A 21,519-nucleotide genomic window follows, 5' to 3' on the forward strand; every position below is an offset into this window, starting at 1 on the left:
TTTAAAATTTTAGGAATATATGAAATAAATTTGTGTTTTCCAACTGAAGTTTCAGACTACAGATAGGAGCATGTTACTGATTGACAAAGAAAAATTGTCAAAGCAGACAGGTACTGCATCTCCCACTTGACAATATCTCTTTGCTTTCTTCCTAGACACAAGAGAACAAGGAACCTTTTGTTCCAAGGCCTGATGTTGAAAAGCTAGCAAAATATTATTGAGCTAATCAAGCCAAGAATCTTAGGCATTTGTGAGCCACTAGTAAGATTTCACAAAGATTCATTTAGAGCATTAAAAGGAACTTGTGCAATGTTCTTGAATTTTCAAGCTTACATAGAAAGTAGCTTCTGAAAAAGAGCTCAAAGTGTAGAGGTTTAGTGATTTGTTTATTTCTGTCCATATGTGTCAAATCTATGCAATTTGCTGGGGATGGAGCAGCCAGTAGAACAGTCTTACATTGTGCATGGAGCTTTATAGGCAGGGACTGACTGACATGTAATATATCAAATAAAACTGTCAAATATGTCTAGAAGTGTGAACAAAAAGGGAAAAAGCAGGGTGAGAGGATAACAAGTGAATGTATGGATAGGTAAGAGTAATTTCTTGTTGAATTTGTTTTGAGCAACTGTGAATGTTGTCCCTTGAAAGGAATGTATAGAACTTGGGCAAATGATAAAGCAACTCTGACTGAAAAAGTACGAAACTTGTTTCTCAAAACTCTTTAAAAATGAGAGTTAAAGAGAGAGTTAAAGAAACATTTAGCTCAGTTTAAACACTGTACAGTTTTAAGTAGTCTTTATCTGGAAAAAATGACATTCCTTCATCTAAAAAAGCTTTATATGTGTATTTCCTTCCACATACTACTTTTATGAGCATAGGTAGAAAGGGCATTTGTTGTATCTATTCCTGACTCCTCAATCCAGTGTCTTGCTAACTCAGACTATGGGTGATTGGGTTCCTGCCACACACCTAGGGAGACTGGGATTCCATTCCCAGCCCCTCCCTGCCCAGCTTTAAAAATTTATTTATTTATTTATTTGAAAGGCAGAGTTAAAAGAGAGGCAGAGAGAGAAAGGTCTTCCATCCTCTGGTTCACTCCCCTGATGGCTGCAACAGCTGGAGCTGTGCTGATCTGCGATGATCAGGAGCCAGGAGCTTCCTCCGGGTCTCCCATGCAGATGGAGGGGCCCAAGGACTTGGCCATCTTCTACTGCTTTCCCAGGCCATAGCAGAGAGCTAGATCGGAAGTGGAGCAGCTGGGAGTCAAACTGGTGCCCATATGGGATGCTGGCACTGCAGGTGGCAGCTTTACCCACTATGCCACATCACTGCCCCCCCACCCCCCACCTGTGTTTTGGGCATTTGTGGAATGAACCAGTGGATGGGAGCTCTTGCTCTCTGTTTCTAAAACAAAACAAAGGTTACAAAAGTATTTTAGAAGATATAATTTATTTCAAAATACTGTTCATGGGATGGGTATTTGGTTCAGTGGTTATTCCTTGGGATGCTGACATCCCTTATCAGTGTCCCTGGGTTTGAGTCTAAGCTCCATCCCAACTCCAGCTTCTCGCTAATGTGCATTCTGGGAGACAGCAGGTGATGGCCCAAGTATTTGGGTCTTTGCTACCCTTGTGGGAATTGTGGTGATTGAGTTCCTGCCATGGCCATTGGCAGTCGTTTGGGGAGTAAATCAGTGAGAGAGAACAGTCTTCCTCTCTTGTCTCTCTGCCTTTCAGATAAAAAAAAATTATGCTGTTCTTTGAATTATAGTTGACACAATTACAGATTGTTTCTATGTGAAGAGTTAGCTGTTCAGGAGTGTTGAGAGACTGATTAAGGTAAATTTGCCTGTGACTTTCCTTATTTTTAAGAGTATGTGTTTATAAGTAAGTTGGTTTATGGCTGTGTTAGAAAGGGAACCCTTAACCACAATATATTGATAAAGCCAACTGGCTGTCCACTATACTTTGTCAGTTTTACTTGCTCATTTGTTATAGAGGGCTATGTATAAAATGTGGCTACTTAGTATAATATGGGAAATACAAATGGAGGATATATCTTTTTTATTATTTTTTCTTTTCTTTTTTTTTAAAGATTTATTTATTTATTTGAAAGAGAGAGCGAGCGAGCAAGCGAGCGAGCTCGGGTGGGCTTCCATCTGCTGGTTCACTCCCCAGCTGGCCGCAGCGGCTGGAGTTGAGCCGATCTGAAGCCAGGAGCTTCGTCCTGGTCTCCCACGCAGCTGCAGGGAGCCAAGCACTTGGGCCATCTTCTACTGCTTTCTCGGGCCATAGCAGAGAACTGGATCAGAAGTAGAGCAGCCGGGACTCAGGGACTCAAACCATCGCCCATATGGGATGCCGAGGCTTCAGGCAAGGGTGTCAATCCTGCTGTGCCACAGCGCAGGCCTCTCCCCTGTCCCCTCTCCCCTGTCCCCTTCCCTCCCCTCCCCTCCCCTCCCCTCCCCTCCCCTCCTCTCCTCTCCTCTTTCTTAGAAGATTTTATTTTATTTACTTATTTGAAAGGCAGAGTTACAGAGAGGCAGAGAGAGAGAGAGAGGTCTTCTATCTGCTGGTCCACTCCCCGGATGGCTGCAATGGGCAGAGCTACAGTGATCTGAAGCCAGGAGCCAGGAGCTTCCTCCAGGTCTCCCACTTGGGTGCAGGGCCCAAGGACTAGGGAGCTGGATTGGAAGTAGAGCAGCCAGAAGGAACCAGCACCCATATGGGATGCCTGCACTGCGTACTGGGGCTTTAACCCACTGTGCCACAGCTCCGGCCCAGAGAATGTGTCTTTAACTGTTCTTTTTCCATGAAGTTAGCTATTTAATGTAATAGGCAGTGAGGATTGTATTTATGAAGACCAAAATAAATTTCAAACTGATGAATTTGAGGAAATTAGTCAAAATTACCTTTTCTGTTTAAGTTTCATAGCAATGTTAGAATGAAAACAATTGATAATAAAACATTTTTAGTTCAAACAAAAAGTAAATTCTAATGAAGTAGTAAAACACTGAGTATTCATATTTACTTATTACCATATTACTCTGTTATTCATGTTGACATACTTAATCTGTTGAAAAGTAGATGTTTGATTTAAACTGTTACATGTTGAATGCTTTGCCTGATAGGCCTGTGCTACATATAGTTAAATTACTCTTGGCTTCTTTCCAAGTAGATTACTGATATGATACAAACACGTTTTAAATGGCTTTGTAAAAACCTTTGCCAAAGTATGCTTCTGGCAGCGTGGCATCTTGTCTTACTGCAGAGTTGTTACGAAAGTAAGTTCTGACTTCTGTTTGTGTAATTCTGTCAGTTTTCAACATCATGTTACAGTTGAGTATGGGAGGGACAAAAGTTTCTTTGTCAGTTAAAAATAGTGGTCTTACTACATGTGACAATCAGCATTTTGGGACACACTTTTTCTAGGGGAAGAATGTTCACTGCAGATTGCTAACCACGCCTACCCCACAGTTTCAGTTACTCTGCTTCCTGTTTTTAGCAGTTGCTTAGAGCTGTTCTACCAGCTGGTTTCCATTCCTTGGGGGAGGGTGATGGTATTGGTGAAGGGAATTATGTATGTTTTGCCCATGAAATATTTTAAATGCTTGAGAATTCATTCCATTTGTTACTTTTCAGAAATAACAACTTCGCTGGCTTAATATTTTATATCATAAGAAAGAACTCTAGTTTTACCATCACTATATGAAAGGAACCAAATTTTGAGCTTTTTATTCAATATTAGTTGCTGCTGTACTTCACTGAAAAAACTATTAAGGCTGATACCAGAAATGAAATGAAATGTTTTCCTACTTATTGGAACTCACTCTCTTTTGTTGGCTAGATCATAAGAATTCATCATCTTTAACTTTATTATAACTACAAAATATAGTAGTATCCCCTTATCTGTGGAAATTATATTTTTTTATTTTTTAAAATTATTTATTTGACAGAGTTAGTGAGGGAGACAGAGAGAAAGGTCTTTCTTCCGTTGGTTTACCCCCCAAATGGCTGCTACGGCTGGAGCTACGCCATTCCGAAGCCAGGAGCCAGGTGCTTTCTCCTGGTGTCCCGAGTGGGTGCAGGTGCCCAAGCACCTGGGCCATCCTCCACTGCCCTCCCCGGCCACAGCAGAGAGCTGGACTGGAAGAGGAGCAACCGGGACTAGAACCAGCGCCATGTGGGATGCTGGCGCCGCAGGCAGAGGATTAACCAAGTGAGCCCCGGCGCCGGCCCCTGGAAATTATATTCTAACACTACTAGTGGATGCCTGAAACCTCAGAGAGCAACCAAACCCTACATGTACTGTGTTTCCCCTTACATATGTACACAGATCTAATGTCTTTTCCGTCTTAAGTAAAAAGTCCAGTAGCTTTTGTAGTTTGAGGTGCAACAGCAAAACCAATGTGAATTTCTTTTTCCTACTTGTCAATTTTATAGATAGAATATTCATTCTTACTGTATATCTTAAGAAACTCAGCATAGGATATTTTTTTCTCACAGTCTTTTCACCATTTTACTTAAAGGAAGTACATTATAGCTTCCCTTTGGCATATCTGAATTACAACTAGCATCACTACTCTTTGTGTGTGTGTTTTTAAAGATTTATTTTATTTATAAGAAAAGCGGAGTTACAGAGGGAGAGACAGAGATCTTCACATCTGCTGGTTCACTCTCTAATGGCCACAGTGGCGAGGGCTGGGCCAGTCCAAAGCCAGGAGCCTGGAGCTCCATCCCCATGTTGAGTGGCAGGGGGCCAAAGTACTTGGACACATTAGCAAGGAGTTGGATTGGAAGTGGAGCAGCCTGGACTTGAACTGACACTCACATGAGATGCTTTTGTTGTAGATAGTGGCTTAATCACTATGCCTCAACACCAGCTCCTTGGGACTCTTGGGACCATTAGAAAGGAAAACAAGGATTATGTGTGAGCACTCTGATACTTTTGACAGTTGATCTATTAACTGAGAAGGTTATGACGTGACTGGTGAGTGGGTAGAATATACTGTGCTGATGTGCTGGACAACGGGATGATTGGCTTCCTGAGCGGAACAGAGCTCAAAAGTGAAGATTTCTTCGAGTTGTCAGAATGGTGTGTGGTTTAAAACTTACGAATTTTTCATTTCTGGGATTTTCCTTTTAATATTTTCAGACTGCAGTTGACTGTAGTAATTGAAACTGCAAAAAGTGAAACCATAGAACTAATACTGTAAAGTTAAGCAATACGTAGACTGAGTTGGTGAAATTCTATGGTTAAAGTTCAAATATTTATGATAGTAACGTTCAGGTATGTTAGATAAAATCACAGGAAAAATGTCATATGATTTTGTTGAAGGTGAATTAAAAAAAAATTTTTTTTTTTTTTAAAGATTTATTTGGAAGGCAAAGATAGCGAGGGCGGGGGGATTGATCTTCCATCCACTGGTTCACTCCCCAATGCCCACAACAGCCGGAGCTGGGCCAGGCTGGAGCCAGGAGCTTCCTCCCAGTCTCCCACATGTGTGCAGGGGCCCAAGTACTTGGGTCATCTCCCACTGCTTTCCCAGGCACATTAGCAGGGAGTTGGATTGGAAGTGAAGCAGCCAGGACTCCACCTGTACCCATGTGGTATGCCAGCCCTGCAGGTGGAGGCTTAGCCTTTCTACGGCACAGCACCAGCCCCAAGAAAATCTTGATCTTTAACGGAACAGACCTCATGGCAGATTTCCTCCTGTATCAATATTAGGGTTTTTTAATCATTTATGTTTCCAATTATAATTGAACAACATTTTGTGACCTTTGTTAAGACTTTGTAATTTAAATTTTCAACATAAAATTTATTTCTATTTCATAATTGATCCAACAAAGTGGTTTGAATTTTTCATACAAGTAGTTTGATAAATTCTGTGTGTGTATTTTATTTTAAAGATTTATTTATTTATCTGAAAGTCAGAGTTACACAGAGAGAGAGGAGAGGCAGAGAGGTCTTCCATCCGCTGGTTTACTCCCCAGATGGCTGCAATGGCCGGAGCTGCGCTGATCCAAAGCCAGGAGCCTTCTGGGTCTCCCACATGGGTGCAGGGGCCCAAGGACTTGGGCCATCCTCCACTGCTTTCCCAGGCCATAGCAGAGAGCTGGATGAGAAGTGGAGCAGCCGGGACCAGAACAGGTGCTCATATGGGATGCCAGCTCCTCAGGCCAGGGCATTAACCTGCTGTGCCATAGCGCCAGCCCCCTGTATATGTATTTTAGCTGCTCTTGCTCTTCTAGATATTACTAGAAAACCATATATGCCTCCCTTCAGTTTTATCAGTATTTGCTTCATATATTTTGAGAACTCTGTTGTTTGGTGTGTGTGTGTGTGTGTGTGTGTGTGTATATATATATATATATTTTTTTTTTTTTGGACAGGCAGAGTGGACGGTGAGAAAGACAGAGAGAAAGGTCTTCCTTTTTCCATTGGTTCACCCTCCAATGGTCGCTGCAGCTGGCCGGTGCACTGCGCTGATCCGAAGCCTGGAGCCAGGTGCTTCTCCTGGTCTTCCATGCGGGTGCAGGGCTCAAGGACTTGGGCCATCCTCCACTGCACTCCCAGGCCATAGCAGAGAGCTGGACTGGAAGAGGAGTGACTGGGACAGAATCTGGTGCCCTGACCGGGACTAGAACCCGGGGTGCCGGCGCCGCAGGGGGAGGATTAGCCTGTTGAGCCACGGCACCGGCCCAGTACATATATATTTGTAAGAACTATTATCGAGGCTGGTGCTGTGCAGGCCAGGGCGTTAACCTGCAGCACCACAGCGCCAGCCCCTGACCCATCTCAAAATAATTTGTAGTTTCTCTGGGGCCGGCGCTGTGGCTCACTTGGTTAATCATCCACCTGTGGCGCCGGCAGCCCCTATGGGCACTGGGTTCTAGTCCCGGTTGCTCCTCTTCCAGTCCAGCTCTCTGCTGTGGCTGGGGAGGGCAGTGGAGGATGGCCCAAGTGCTTGGGCCCCTGCTTCGGCGTGGGAGACCAGGAAGATGCACCTGGCTCCTGGCTTCAGATCAGCGCAGCGCCGGCTGTGGCGGCCATTTGGGGAGTGAACCAGCGGAAGGAAGATCTCTCTCTCTGTCTCTCTCTCTCACTGTCTATAATTCTACCTGTCAAATAAAAAAAATTATTTGTAGTTTCTCCTTAGCTGGGTTTTGTTCCAAGTTCTTGTCTCAGTGTGAGAAAAGAATTCAAAGCAGAGACATAGGTAAAGTGCAAGTGGGAGAGCAAAGGGATATCTCACATTTGGAAGTGAAAGCAAGCAGCCTCCCTCCATGAGGAAAGAGGGGTATCTGCTGCCCTACCACTGTGCTACCCTGGGGTCCTGGTTGCCCCTTTATAGGGTGGGGGTGCCCTAATTGAATATACAAATAGAGCCGAGTTTGAGTGGGGCTTCAGCGTGCGTATTGATTGCTTGGAAGGTTTCCTAGCATTTTTACATGGATCTGCATACTCATGGTGTCTTGTACGTGATGGCAGAGTGAGGCGCAGGTTCATGATGGGAAGTGAGTGGGCTAGACCCTGCAGCCCTACTGGGCTGCACAGAAGGGCGTGGGAATTCAGCAACATGTGACTCTGGCAAAGAGACTGCTGACACACTCTCAGCCCCGTTGTGTGTCCCTGTCTCCCAGTCTAGCCCATGTCACTTTGATCCAAGGGTTAAATAGCAGTAGATTGTTTGATTTTCAGATATTTGGGAATTTTCCAGATATCTTTCAGTTACTTTTTTTTTCCCTGATGATTTGATTCTTTGGCCAAGACAGCAGAAGAGATGATTTATTGTACATGTGTTACACTTGGCCATAGCTGAGAACAGAACTAGTCCACAATGTCACAGGCCCAGGACAGAGGGCCATCAGAGATTGCTTTGGTGTCAGCAAAGTGGATCTCACAGGTGGTTTCTGTGATCCATTGGTGATGGAAGTTCCAGATTTTTCGAGACAAGTTGTGGATAGTAAGTAGCAAGCAGTCCAACAGTTTATGCCAGCGTCCTGGGGTCTAGCATTCTTTCTTCCTTCTGCTCCTTTGGCCATCACGGGTACACAAGCCAGCAGTTTACTTGGACCTTTCTTCTTTTGTGCTTCAGCTTGCGCATTCACTTCTTCCTCCACTTGGCTCTCATAGTGTGGAGGTCTCCAAGAAGATGGCACTAAAGCCGAGAACTCTGTTGCTTATTTTTAATTCAGTTTTGTACAGTAAACATACTTTGTAAAACCAGCTTTCTTTTGCACTTATTGAGATTTGTTTTGTGACCCAGAATATGAACTATTTAGGTAATTGTTAATGTGTACCTGAAAACTATGTGTCTTCTATAGTTGTTGGGTGGTCTGTTCTATAAATGTTAATTTGATAATGTTGGTTCATAGTGTTGGTTAAATCATCTCTCTCCTTAATGGATACTCTATTTCTTTTATTATTTATTGAGAAATTGTTCAGGAAAGATGTCTACTGCGAGATGAAGATCATTCTCAGCAATCAGGCTTGTTGACATTCCAGGAAATGTTGACATCATTCTGAAGGGGCACATAGTTATTGTGTTTTTTTTTTTTTTTTTTTTTTTAATTTTTGACAGGCAGAGTGGACAGAGAGAGACAGAGAGAGAAAGGTCTTCCTTTGCCGTTGGTTCACCCTCCAATGGCCGCCGCTGCAGCCGGCGCACCGTGCTGATCCGAAGGCAGGAGCCAGGATCCAGGTGCTTTTCCTGGTCTCCCATGGGGTGCAGGGCCCAAGCACCTGGGCCATCCTCCACTGCACTCCCTGGCCACAGCAGAGAGCTGGCCTGGAAGAGGGGCAACCGGGACAGAATCCGGCGCCCCAACCGGGACTAGAACCCGGTGTGCCGGCGCCGCAAGGTGGAGGATTAGCCTATTGAGCCACGGCGCCGGCTCGGGCACATAGTTATTGTGAAGGGTCCCCAAGGAACCCTGCGGAGGGACATTAGTCACATCAATGTAGAACTCAGCCTCCTTGGAAAGGAAAAGAGGAGGCTCCAGGTTGATACATGGTGGGGAAATAGAAAGGAGGTTGCAGGGTCTTAGTCCACCAGTACAAGGAGTCCGGGGAAAGGTAAGTGCGGCATGGGGGCGCTAGCCCCTTCCCCAGCCTCCTGATCCTGGAGACAATCAGACACAGCAGGGAGTCAAGTCTAGCAAGACTTGACATAACAGAGCCTTTTAAAGCACAAAACTGCAGAGTCATTGAGGGCAGGGCATAAAGACCAACCAATCACTTAAAGGGTCATTTTACAGGGCAATTTTCATAGGACTAGCCATATGTCTATACACTTGATATCAGTTGTTGCCACTTCCCCTGATGCTGTGTAGCCAATTAGTTTTAGTGGTAAACAACTTTGGATTCCACCCACCTTACTTCCTTTGGGCACCATCTTTGAATTGCTTCGTGTAACTAATTTCCCCACATATTCTCCCTTTTTGTTTTTAGCCAGATCACCCACCTCCTCGGTTGAGATTCGGGCATACGGACACCTCCATTAGGAAGTATGTCCCAGCTACACGGACACCTCCATTAGGAAGTATGTCCCAGCTACATGGAATGATTTTTTTTTAAAATTTTTCATAATGTAACGAGTTTTTTGATTAATTTTGTCATAAAGATGAAGCTCCTAGTACGTGGGATGAGGGTCACTAGCGGGCAGGAATCATTGTTTTGCACCAGTACCCCTATTGAAATACAAGGTGTGAGGCCCTGCATAACCAAAACATCCCTCCCTTATGGGGTGCTACCCATTGGCCCAAGGTCTCCTTAACAATTTGACATCCATTCCACATTTTTTCCTGAGACCCTTTTGACTAATCCAATGACCCATCCCCGTAGTCTCACATACCCATTGAGATGGGAGTTGGTTCCCATTTGTTTTAAAAATTGTTCCTTTAGACCAGCCTCTTGGCCAGACTGCTGGTGCTAGGCTCCTTGATGTGGAGAAGGAGCCGTAGCACACGCAGATCACATTGTAGGGCATGCTGAAGTTCTGCGTGGGCAGGCTCACCAGCAGCGGTTCCGTGTACAGTCTCACGAAGTAGCTGGACTGAGGATGGACAGGCTGACACAGAAGCCATGGTTGGGGTCTGGAGTGTACTCAGTCCACTTGAGCAGGGCTCGCTCAAACTGGATGGTGACCGAGCTGGCGGCCAGCTGAATGAGCAACTCCAGGAGGTGGGGCTGCAGGCGATCCTGGGCAGGCTGGTCTCCTTGCCCCTGGACGTGATGGTGAGCGTGTGCACGTAGACCAGGGCACAGTGTCCAGCAGCAGCACGGGGAAGGCGCTGTACGGGTGGGTGTTGTACAGCAGGGTGCTCAACCCTCTCCCAGCCCGTGCAGCAGGAGGGCCGGGAACAGGTATCCTCGGGGCGCCATCTTCTTTGCCCCTCTTGCAGGGCCCACTAGAGAGGAGGCCGCCGGCATCATCGTCAGCCTGGTCCCTCTCCGTCTGGTTCTCAACGGTCCTCTTGCTGGGGGGCTGTGGCAGCCGCGCGAGCTGCTCCAGAATCCACTACCCCTCCTCGCGCGACAGCAGTTTGTTCATGGACGGCCTTGGGCACAGCGGCATCATGGCGGCAGCTGTGCACTCGCTCTAGCTCACTGTCCCGCTCCTCCAGCGCCCGCAGGCTGTAGATGAAGTCCTCCTGCAGGCGCTGCAGCCGGCCCTGCGCCTCCTGGAGCCAGGCGCGCTTCATGTTGACCCCTCCTTGGTGCCGCCCGGTCAGGGGGCCGGAGCCGCCGCGCGCCCCGCAGGGTCGCTGTCCGCCATGGCGGTGGCCGGGGCCACGTGTGCGCACGCCGGGTCCCTCCCTGCGCCACCATCCATAGGACACCCGCCGACTGGCTCCGCGGGCCCTGACTCGGGTTAGTTCGCGTGCTTGGCTCTGCGCAGCTCCGCTCCGTGCAGCTTGGGCGGGGGCGCCTGGGGGCAGTTGCGCCTGCGGAGCCCCCGGGCCTGGCCTGGCTGTGCTATGGCCGCACTGATGCCCCACAGATTCCCCCTTTTTGTCTTAAAAGCAGACCCACCTGTTGTGAAGTTCGGGTCTTTGGGCACCTTTTTTATAAGGTACACCCATTTGGCACTTCTTTTCCTGAGGTTCGGCTAGAATATAGGAGGATCTTTAGGGTTGAGCTTGTTGTAGTGGCCACGGAGCGCCATAGTTTGTTTAATATGCAGGGCCCAAGGGTACAGATTAGGGTAAACAGGTCATCCAATGGCTACAACATGGCACTTTTCTTCAACACCTAGGGCCTCATAGAAGGGAGGTCTATGTCAGGCCACCAGGTTTGGGGGACAACATTATGCGTGGTGCTGTTGAGGATCTCCATTGCTGGCACTGGTCACTAGTCAGGTCAACCATTGAGCTTGAGGTGGGTTTCTCTGGGCCACCGTCTGAGCCAAGAGGGTTGGAATGCCCATCAGTCGAGGTACCTCCATCTGAAATGGTTAAGGAACATAAAAGCTTCTCAAGGGCTGGGAGCCCTTGGGGATGATTAGTAGTTACTTTTTTGGTCCTTTTTCCTCTGAAAATGAGCTGTGACCACCATAATCGTTTTCTCTCCTTGTTGGTCATTCTGTTTTTGGGCATCTTCCTGTATATAGGAAATGGGCAGAAACTTAAGGTTTCTGGCTGGAAGCCAGATTGGGGCTGTCTCCCCTATGGGGAAGATGCATCCAAACCCTCTGCCTATGGTGATTAAGGGATCTGGTCCTCTCCATTGTTGCGTTAGAGGGTCCTTCCATTTAACCTGAACCTGGAGCCTGGGGTTTAATTGGCCCCAGTGTCTTTGGAATTTTGATTCAATTGACCCCTTGGAAAAATTTAAAATATTGATAGTGAACAAAGCCATTTGTAATTGGATATAGGGGCTAATTCCCCCTTTTTGTTTTAAAAGTTGTTCTTTTAGGCATTGATGATTTCGTTCTACAGTTGCCTGGCCCTGAGGGTTGTAAGGTATTCCTGTGATGTGTTTAATGTGCCATCTGCTAAAAAAGTCGGACATTGCTTTGCTAATAAAGCAAGGTCCATTATCCGTTTTAACCTGTGCTGGCAGGCCTAGAATGGCAAAGCATTGAAGGAAATGTGATTGTGAATGTTTAGCCTTTTCTCCTGTATGTGCCGTGGCCCAACAAGCTCCTGAATAAGTATCGATGGAAACAACATATTTAAGCTTGCCAAAGGCTGAAAAATGGGTGACATCAGTTTGCCAGAGTGTTGGGTTTGAGGCCTCTAGGATTTACTCCCTGTGTCTGTAATGGGGGGCACCTTCAGGAAGGGTTGACACATTTTGTAAGTGTGGACGATTTTTTTGAGGTCCCATACAGGGACTTGGGGGAACCTGTATTGTAGGCCCCTCCAATTGATATGGGTTAAGTCATGTAGTTGAGTGGCTTCCTGTAAAGTTAATGCTTGTGGGCCGGTGGCTAGTCGATCAGCCCAATTATTTCCGACAGACAGAAACCCAGGGAGCTTTGAGTGTCCCCTCAAGTGCTGGACGTGAATGGGAGCCCCCCCCCCCCCCGTCCCTCTAATAAACCTTTGAGGGTAACCATAGGGGGGAAATAGGGTTACCGTCTAGTCTAATATGTGCTTGGGGGACATGGGGCAACAGGTTAACCATATATAGGCTATCAGAGTATAAGTTAAAGGGCCCCTGAATGTCCTGAAGAACCATAATTACAGCAAGCATTTCTTTATATTGTGCTGACCCTTGGCAGGGTTGGAACCTTTGGTGGCTTGGGGTTTCCTGTTGACCCTCGAAGGCTGCATATGCAGAGCCTGCTTGACCCCCGTCAGTGAAAACATGAGGGGCATGGAGGATGGATTTGGAAGAGAATAAAGAAGGCATTTTTAAGGGAAGTCGCCATAGCATGACAGTCCATTTGGATGGCCCATAATGGCAATCGATGTGTCCCAAAAACCCCTCGAGGGAAAGGGCAAGACTGGCATTTGTCCTGGTAAGCCATTCAACATCTGATATCTGAAAGGGGAAAACAATGGAATGGGGGTCAGAGCCATAGTGCCTCTGAGCCTGAGTTCTGCCCTTAATTATAGCATCAGCAAGCTGATCAGCCTGAGAGTACACCCGAGGTGTGCCCCCCAAGGGGGTGTGAATCCACTCCATTGGTTCCCCTTCCTGAGTCAGGACTGCAGAAATCAGGGTAATCCCCGCAAACAGCCACAGAAAGAAGGGCTTATTAGCAGAGTACCTTTTTAAAGAAACTTTGTCTAGGGCATAACAGAGCCTTTTAAAGCACAAAACTGCAGAGTCATTGGGGGCAGGGCATAAAGACCAACCAATCACTTAAAGGGTCATTTTACAGGGCGATTTTCATAGGACTAGCCATATGTCTATACACTTGATATCAGTTGTTGCCACTTCCCCTGATGCTGTGTAGCCAATTAGTTTTAGTGGTAAACAACTTTGGATTCCACCCACCTTACTTCCTTTGGGCACCATCTTTGAATTGCTTCGTGTAACTAATTTCCCCACCTGAGGTTGCAGCCCTTTGCAGTATCTGTAGTCATGTATAGAATATGATCAAAGGGGTTACACTGGACTTCCTTTACAAGGTGAGGTCTGAATACACTCAGATCCCCATAAACGCAGCTATTCAGGAGAATTGTTCTCTTGTCGAAATCTGAAATTTCTTGGGTGAAAAGTACATCCAAAGGGTTAGGATGAGGCCAGGTGTTGCTTCAGCATCTCAGATCTGGAAAGATCAATTAGTCCTTGAAGGAAATGACATTGAACTTGTTTCAGATTCAGCTGATTTGATTCCGCAGGCAACAACAGTTAAAAACAAGGGTTTTAGAAGATTTTTGGATGGTATCTATGTCTCTTAAAAAGGAACAGTTCAGCAGGCTGATGAATAAGATCTAAAAGTTGTCCAGGTACAGAACAAGAACCCAGATAATAGCTTGTGGTATTTTAATAATGCAATAAAAGATCTGTTGGTTTGAAAAAAAATTGTTCCAGACTCCAGCTATAATTTTGCATTTGTCTCTTTATCCTTAAAATTTTGTCAATTTATGCTTCATGTATTTTGAAGCTATGTTGTTAGATGCATAAACATTTAGAATTATTCTGTGCTCTTGATAAGTTGACTTGTTTATCATTATGAACTTGACAACTTTATTTCTGGTAAGATTCTTTGGTGTAAAGTATACTTTGTTTAATATTAATATACTCAATCCAGATTCTTTCTGATTAGCTTTAGCATGGTATATCCTTTTCTATCTTTTTATTTTTAATTTATTTATCTCCTTATTCAAAGTGATTTATTGTAGGCAGCAGATGGTTGAGTCTAACTTTTTTAAAATCCAATTTCTGGGCCGGCGCCGTGGCTCACTAGACTAATCCTCTACCTGCGGCGCTGGCACCCCGGGTTCTAGTCCCGGTCGGGGCGCGGGAGTCTGTCCCGGTTGCTCATCTTCCAGTCCAGCTCTCTGCTGTGGCCCGGGAGTTCAGTGGAGGATGGCCCAAGTGCTTGGGCGCCTGCACCCGTTCGGGAGACCAGGAGGAAGCACCTGGCTCCTGGCTTCTGATTGGCGCAGCGCGCCGGCTGTAGCAATCATTTGGTGGGGTGAACCAACGGAAGGAAGACTTTCTCTCTCTCTCTCTCTCTCTCTCTCTCTCTCTCTAACTCTAACTCTGCCTGTCAAAACAAACAAACAAAAATCCAATTTCTGATAATCTTGTCTTAATTGTTGTGTTTATAAAATTTTTTATTTTTGGATTTTTAAATAATTTTGAGATGTAGAAAAAGAGAGTGTGCTCACCCATCTCCTGATTTGTTCTCCAATGCTAGGGCTGGGCCAAGCCAAAACTGGGAATTGGGAACACAGTCTAGGTCTCCCATATGAGTCATAAGGCACCAACCACTTGAGTCGTCACCTGCTGTCTGCCAGGATCTGTACTAACAAGAAGATGCACTGGGAAGTAGAGCTGTAATGCACTCTGAAATGGGATTCTGGCATCCCAGAGCAGCATCTTAGCCACAATGTAAATGTCTTCCTCCTCCTATTTCTTTAAATATATATATTTTTCTCTCTTCTCTCTTTTTCTCTTTTCCTTTGTGGACTCCAGTAATACATATGTTACATAGCTCATTGATGTCAATTTTTTCTTTTAGTCATTTTCTATTTTAGGTTAGATAGTTATAATTGCTGTGTCTTTTTTTTTTTTTTTTTTTAAGATTTATTTACTTATTTGAAAGGCAGAGTTACAGAGGGGCAGAGAGAGAGAGGTCCTCCATCTGCTGGCTCACTCCATAAATGGCCACAACGGACGGAGCTGCGCTGATCCAGAGCCAGGAGCCAGGAGCTTCTTTTGGGTCTCCCACATGGGTGCAAGGGCCCAAGGACTTGAGCCATCTTGTACTGCTTTCCTAGGCCATAGCAGAGAGCTGGATGGGGAAGGGGAGCAGCTGGACTTGAACCAGGGCCCATATGGGATGCCTGTGCTGCAGATTGGGACTTACCTGCTGCACCACAGTGCCGGCCCCTGCTGTGTATTTAAATTTACTAATCTTAAATGTCTGATCTGCTGTTAATCCTATTCACTGTATTTTTCATCTTAGATATTATAATTGTGATTATAGAATTTGGTTTGGGTCTCTTTTTTATTTTTCATGTCTGTACTTGAAACTTTTAGTCTAGCTTTAGCTTCTTTGAAGATAAGAAATGTATTTGGGGCCGGCTCTGTGGCGTAGTGGGTAAAGCCGCTGCCTGCAGTGTCAGCCTCCTGTATGGATGGCAGTTCGAGTCCCGGCTGCTCCACTTACAATCCGGCTCTCTGCTATGGCCTGGGAACACAGTGGAAGATGGTCCAAGTCCTTGGGCCCTTGTACCTTCACGAGAGACCTGGAAGAAGCCCCTGGCTCCTGGCTTTGCATCAGCCCACCTCTGGCCATTGCAGCCATTTGGGGGAGTGAACCAGCGGATAGAAGACTTCTCTCTCTACCTGTCTCTCTGTAACTCTGCCTTTCAAATAATTAAATATTTTTAAGAAAGTATTCAATAATTAATTTGATATTTGAATTATATTTTTAATTAAATAATTTTAATGCCTTTGAGCATTAAATCATCTGCATTACTTATGTGTTTGTTTTAATTGATTTTTCTCCTCATTATGTATTATATTTGCTTTTCTGAATTCTGTTTGGATGCTAGACACTAAATTTCATACCGTAGGGGTGTTAGATATTTTTATATTACTGTAAATATTTTTGAGTTTTGTTTTTTTACATTGTTAAGTTGCTTGGAAATAGTTTGATAGTTTTGGGTCTTGTATTTAAGCTGTTAGACAGGACCAGAGCAGTGTTTGGGTAATTTTGCCCTACTGCAGATACAAAATCTTTTTCAATACTCTGCTTAATGCTGTGAAAAGTGGTAATGTTTTACATTCTGGTTGATTGGGATAGAAACCATTCTTAGCCTTGTATGAGCTTCAGTGATTGTGCTAATCCTTTTTCAGGCCTTAGGCGATTTTCTTACCCATGTATGCTAATCAATATGCAGTTGAAGACTTGAGGGCTCAGTCTCTGCAAATCTCAGGTGTTTTTTTTTTTTTTTTTTTTAATTTATTTGAAAGGCAGAGTTAGAAAGGTCTTGCAGTTTACTGGTTCACTCCCGAAATGGTTACAACTGTCAGGGCGGGGCCAGGCTGAAGCCAAGAGTTTCATCTGGGTCTTCCATGTAGGGCAGAAGCCTAAGCGCTTAGGCCATTCCTCTGCTGCCTTTTTTTTTTTTTTTTTAAAGATTTATTTATTTATTTGAAAGGCAGAGATTACAGAGAGGCAGAAGCAGAGAGAGAGAGGTCTTCCATCTCCTGGTTCACTCCCCAGATGGCTGGAACAGATGGAGCAACGGCGATCCAAAGCCAGGAGCCAGGAGCCAGGAGCCAGGTGCTTCCTCCTGGTCTCCCTTGCAGGTGCAGGGGCTCAAGCACTTGGGCCATCCTCCACTGCCTTCCCGGGCCACAGCAGAGAGCTGGACTGGAAGAGGTGCAACCGGGACAGAATCCGGTGCCCCGACCGGGACTAGAACCCCGGGTGCTGGTGCCGCAGGCGGAGGATTAGCCTAGTGAGCCACGGCGCCGGCCTGGGCGCCGCTTCTATCTTGGTTGCTTCTCTTCCAGTCCAGCTCTCTGCTGTGGCCTGGGAAGGCAGTGGAGGATGCCAAAGTGCTTGGGCCCTGCACCCGCATGGAAGACCAGGAGGAAGCACCTGGCTCCTGGCTTTGGATCGACACAGCGCGCCGGCCGTAACAGCCATTTGGGGGATGAACCAACGGAAGGAAGACCTTTCTCTCTCTCTCTTTCTCTCGCTAACTCTGCCTGTCAAATAAAAAAATTGGAATGTATCAAGGCCTTAAGAGTATACATATTTTATATCCTATGCTTTACAGTATGACTGTAATTGCAGTTGAAGTCTTTTTAAATAAAATGACTCTTCTGATTTCTCTCTCTCTCTTTAAAGATTTATTTTTTTATATATCAAAGGCAGAATTATGGAGAGGTAGAGGCGGAGGCGGAGAGAAGGAGAGATACTCCATCCACTGGTTCACTCCACAAATGGCCACAACTGCTGGAGCTAGGCTTATCTGAAGCCAGTAGCCTGGAGCTTCTTCTGCGTTTCTGATATGGGTGCAGGGGCTCAAGGACTTGGGCCATCTTCCAGTGCTTTCCTAGGCACATTACCAGGGAGCTGGATTGGAAGTGGAGCAGCCGAAACTTGTACCAGCACCCATATGGGATGCTGGCACTGCAGGTAGTGGCTTTACCCACTATGCAGCAGCACCAGCCACCCTCTAATTCTTTTTTAAAAGATTTTTTCTTTCTTTCTTTCCTTTTTAAAATGTTTGTTTTATTTGAGAAGCAGAGTTACAGAGAGAGGGAGAGACAGAGAGGTCTTCCATTCACTGGTTCACACTCCTGATGGCTTCAACAGACAAATCTGGGCTGATCAGGAGCCAGGAGCTTCTCCCAGGTCTCTCACTTGGGTGCAAGGGCCCAAGCACTTGGGCTATCTTCTACTTCTTCTTCTTCTTTTTTTTTTTTTTTTGGACAGTCAGAGTTAGACAGTGATTGGGCTATCTTCCATTGCTTTCCCAGGCCATTAGCAGAGAGCTGAATCAGAAGAATAGCAGCCAGGATACAAACCATTGTCCATATGAGATCCTAGCACCACAGACAGAGGCTTAACCTAATATGCCACAGCACCGGCCTAATATTTATTTATTTATTTTGACAGAGAAGGATCTTTCTTTCTTTTGGTTCACTCCCCAAATGCCTGCAGCAGCTGGAGCTGGGCCAGGCCAAAACCAGGAGCCTGGACTGTACCTGGGTCTCCCATGTGAATGTCAGGGACCTAAGTAATTGGACCATCATCTTTTGCCTTCTCAGCACATTAGCAGGAAGCTGGATTGGAACCGGAGCAGTTGTGACTTGAACTGGCACCTCTTGAAATGGGATGCAGATGTCCCAAGCTGCCACTTAACCCACCACACCACAGTGCCTGCTCCTCATTTCTTATTCTTACTTGAATTTATAGAGTCCCGATCCAAAAACAAGAAATCATTGAGTCGGTTGTAATTCTCTACTTTCAAAATGTCTCCATTATTTAGGTCCGCAAATGATCTAGATTTGCTGCTTGAATTTTTTTTTGAAAAATTGTTGCAGAGAGGGAGAGCCCGAGAGAAAGATCTTCCATCTTCTGGTTCACTCCCCCAGATGACTGCCGCAGCCATTGCTGGGCCAGACTGAAGCCAGGAGCTTAGAACTCCATTTGGGTCTCCTGTGTGGTTGGCAGAGACTCAAGGATGAATTATTTTCCACTGCTTTTCCAGGGAGCTGGATCAGAAATGAGGCAGAGCGCCGCGGCTCACTAGGCTAATCCTCCGCCTTGCGGCGCCGTCACACCGGGTTCTAGTCCCGGTCGGGGCGCCGGATTCTGTCCCGGTTGCCCCTCTTCCAGGCCAGCTCTCTGCTGTGGCCAGGGAGTGCAGTGGAGGATGGCCCAAGTCCTTGGGCCCTGCACCCCATGGGAGACCAGGAGAAGCACCTGGCTCCTGCCATCGGATCAGCGTGGTGCGCCGGCCGCAGCGCGCTGGCCGCGGTGGCCATTGGAGGGTGAACCAACAGCAAAAAGAAGACTTTTCTCTCTGTCTCTCTCTTTCACTGTCCACTCTGCCTGTCAAAAAAAAAAAAAAAAAAAAAAAAAGAAAAAAAGAAATGAGACAGCTGGAACTGGAACAGGTACTCATATGGGATGCCTTTGTTGCAGGTGGCAGGTTTATCCACTGTACTACAACTCTGGCCCTGCTGCATGAGTGTGTGTGTGTGTGTGTGTGTGTGTGTAAAAAAAAAAAAAACCCTCTGTGTCCGATGTTGTTGTGTGGTGGATAGAAACAACACCTGTGTGGCCAGAGTTGTGTTGTAGCAGGTAAAGCTGCCGCCTGTGATGCCAGCATCCCATATGAGTGTCAGTTCAGGTCCTAACTGACCTGATCCACTTCTGATTGAGCTCTCTGCTGGTAGCCTGGGAAGGCAGAGGAGGATGACCCATGTGCTTGGGACCCTGCCACCCATGTGGGAAACCTGGAGGAAGCTTTTGGTTTGTGCCTCATTGATGTGGCCATCTGGGGAGTGAAACAGCAGATGAAAGATCACTCTGTCTCTTTTTCTCTCTTTCTCCATTTTTTCTCTGTAACTCTTTCAGGAAAGAAAAAAAAAAAGACCTACAACTCTGGCATCCAGTGTGAGCACCACTGTGAGTCCTGGCTGCTCCACTTTCAATATTGCAGCCATATAGAGTGAATCAGCAGATGGAAGATCTCTCTCTCCATCTCTCCTCTTCTTCTGTAACTCTGACTTTCAAATAAATAGATTTTTTTTTTTTTTGACAGAGTGGACAGTGAGAGAGAGAGACAGAGAGAAAGGTCTTCCTTTGCCGTTGGTTCACCCTCCAATGGCCGCCGTGGCCGGTGCACCGCGCTGATCCGATGGCAGGAGCCAGGAGCCAGGTGCTTTTCCTGGTCTCCCATGGGGTGCAGGGCCCAAGCACCTGGGCCATCCTCCACTGCACTCCCTGGCCACAGCAGAGAGCTGGCCTGGAAGAGGGGCAACCGGGACAGAATCCGGCGCCCCGACCGGGATTAGAACCCGGTGTGCCGGTGCCGCTTAGGCGGAGGATTAGCCTATTGAGCCGCGGCGCCGGCCCAAATAAATAGATCTTTTAAAAATAAAACAAATCCTCATAATGTATCTAGTGTTAATTATAATATATATAATTTCTCTCAAGTTAACTTTATACTTTAATTTTTTAAAGTTTTTTAAATTTTGTTTTATTTTTTTGAAAGAGTGACAGCTGAGTTGGAGGGGATTTGTATAGATTTTTGATCTGCTGGTTCACTCCCCAGATGGCCACAACAGCTAGGTCTAGGCCAGGCTGGAGCCAGGAGCCAGGAACTCTTTCCCAGCCTCTCACATGAGTAGTGGGAGCCCAAGTATTTGGGCCATCTGCTTTCCCAGGCATATTAGCAGGGAGCTGGATCAGAAATGGAGCAGTCAAAACTTGAACCAGTGTTCCCACCTGGCATGCCAGCATTATAAGTGGTGGTTTAACTCACTGTGCCTCAACACTGGCCTCTTTAATAAAATTTTAACTAGATTTTTTTTTTGCATATGATAGTACTTTTGTTCTATAAACAGTATTTGGAAATGTTGATAACTTCAGAAACATTACAAGCCTAAGTATATTCAGAAGAATTGAAAACTAGGAATCCAGTGCAGTACACATGCATGTTCATAGCAGCATTATTCAAAATAAGCAGAAGGCAGATGCCCTAAACAGCACTCTGGCTTCAGAATCAGCCCTTAAGGCGTTTGGATCTGGCTAAAAAGCCCATGAGAGTTTCTCAGGCATGGAAAGCCAAGACACTGTGGAAAAAAATGACCTAAATGAAAGATCTCTGTGAGTGAGATCCCAGGGGAGAGAACAGGCCATCAAAGAAGGAAGTACCTTTCTCTGAAGGGAAGAGAAAACTTCCACTTTGATTATGGCTTTGTCTAAATAAGGTCAGAGTTTGTGAACTTAAGAGGCTTCCATAGCCTTGGCAGCTCATGACAAGAGCCTCGGGTGATTACTGACATCATAAATAAGAGTGTCAACTGCTAAATCAACAACAGGAATCACTGTGCACTTGCTCCCCATGTAGGATCTCTGTCCTTAATGTGTTGTACTATGAGAATTAATGGTAAAAGTAGTCTTCAAACGGTATTTTATACTTTGTGTGTCTGTGTAGGTGCAATCTGTAGAAATATTTACTTGTATATACAAATTGATCTTCTGTATATAAAGATAATTAAAAATGAATCTTGTTGAAGAATGGGATGGGAGAGGGAGTAGGAGAGGGATGGTTTGCAGGTGGGAGGTGGTTATGGGGGGGAAAACCCACTATAATCCAAAAGCTGTACTTTCGAAATTTTCTAAAAAAAAAATAG

At 45.8% G+C, this 21,519-nt stretch overlaps 1 protein-coding gene across 25 annotated transcripts in view; it reads left to right on the forward strand.

Annotated features, from left to right (window-relative positions):
- Window positions 1-21,519, forward strand: part of NT5C2 (5'-nucleotidase, cytosolic II) — a 178,681-nt gene that overhangs the window by 71,975 nt on the left and 85,187 nt on the right. For 4 of the 25 annotated variants that reach the window (XM_089314364.1, XM_070057281.2, XM_089314361.1 and 1 more), the window contains exon 2: window positions 9,454-9,544. The exons of the other annotated variants lie outside the window; for them this stretch is intronic. The gene's annotated coding sequence lies outside the window, so the exon portion shown is untranslated. The remainder of the gene's footprint in view (window positions 1-9,453; window positions 9,545-21,519) is intronic. 25 annotated transcript variants of the gene reach the window in all.

This window comes from Oryctolagus cuniculus, chromosome 15, assembly GCF_051225735.1.
Source record: "Oryctolagus cuniculus isolate XC-2025 breed Fujian yellow rabbit chromosome 15, ASM5122573v1, whole genome shotgun sequence".
NCBI lineage: Eukaryota > Metazoa > Chordata > Mammalia > Lagomorpha > Leporidae > Oryctolagus > Oryctolagus cuniculus.